Source organism: Chiloscyllium plagiosum, unplaced genomic scaffold, assembly GCF_004010195.1.
Source record: "Chiloscyllium plagiosum isolate BGI_BamShark_2017 unplaced genomic scaffold, ASM401019v2 scaf_14877, whole genome shotgun sequence".
In the NCBI taxonomy this organism is placed as follows: domain Eukaryota; kingdom Metazoa; phylum Chordata; class Chondrichthyes; order Orectolobiformes; family Hemiscylliidae; genus Chiloscyllium; species Chiloscyllium plagiosum.
The window spans coordinates 28764-30194 of record NW_025213894.1 but is presented as its reverse complement, the minus strand read 5'-3'; positions in this window follow the sequence as shown (position 1 = coordinate 30194).

The following is a 1431-nucleotide window of genomic DNA, read 5'->3' as shown; positions in this document are numbered from 1 at the left end:
GGCTGAACATGCTGGGGCTGTTTTCCCTGGAGCGTCGGAGGCTGAGGGGTGACCTTATAGAGGTTTACAAAATTATGAGGGGCATGAATAGGATAAATAGACAAAGTCTTTTCCCTGGGGTTGGGGAGTCCAGAACTAGAGCCTTTGAGCCAGTTCTGTATCCAAATGGCTAGTTCTCCCTGTATTCCATGAGATCTAAAGTTGCTAATCAGTCTCCCATGGGGAACCTTGTCGAATACCTTACTGAAGTCCATACAGATCACATCTACTACTCTGCCCTCATCAATCTTCTTTGTTACTTCTTCAAAAAACTCAATCAAGTTTGTGAGACATGATTTCCCATGCACAAAGCCATGTTAACTATCCGTAATCAGTCCTTGCCTTTCCAAATACATGTATATATTGACATGTGTGCTGTGCAAGGTTACCTTATAAACTCTTCCACTTATTTTAGACTGTTACCTCTTCATGATAGGGACTTACTTCACCAAAAGGCACCTGACTCGACTGGATCTGTTTTTCTCACCTAATGGATGGCTGAGGGCCTGTAGGAGTGATCAGTTAAGTGCACACGGACCAGTTAATTAACTTTGCTTCCTTACAAAGTATTACCTTTCCATTGTTGTCTGTCTCATTAAGAACATGCAGTGTTTTTTGTAAAATTTTGTAAAAATGGAAGCCTATTTGTAATGGAATTGTGGAGTAGCCGGCGAGGGCTCTTTAAGGAAGAGCTGGTATCCTACTTTTCTAGGTTTTTAGAACCTCTGCGAGCCTGGCTTATAGGTGTCAATGTTACGTTGTAACAGTGATGCTATTGGTAAATAAAAGGGAAGGCTAAAATTAAACTAAACTGTTTGTAAGTATTCCAGAATATCAAAGATCTCCGGGACTAACCAATAGAAGCTTACAGGTCTGAGTCGACAAGGGATTCCCTGGGCCGCCTCAAATCTGTACTTTAACAATATGAACAGGAAGAGTTTGGAGAGTGATGGGCTACATGCTGGCAAATGGACGAGGAAAGGACATCTGGTCGGCATGGACAAGTTGGACTGAAGACGTTTCCGTGCTGTACATCTCTATGACTCGATGACTCTTCGGTAACTCTTGCTCTGTCGGTGAGGACAGTTTCCCTCCATCTCTGTACTTAACCCCTCCTTCATGGATGGGTATCAAAACACTGTAACAATCCCGTATTCCCAATTCCTCCGCCTCCGCCGTATCTGCTCCCAGGAGCTCCACCACAGAACACACCAGATGGCCTCCTTCTTTAGAGACCACAATTTCCCTTCCCACGTGGTTAAAGATGCCCTCCAACGCATCTCGTCCACATCCCGCACCTTCGCCCTCAGACCCCACCCCTCCAACCGTAACAAGGACAGAAGCCCCTGGTGCTCACCTTCCACCCTACAAACCTCCGCATAAACCAAATCA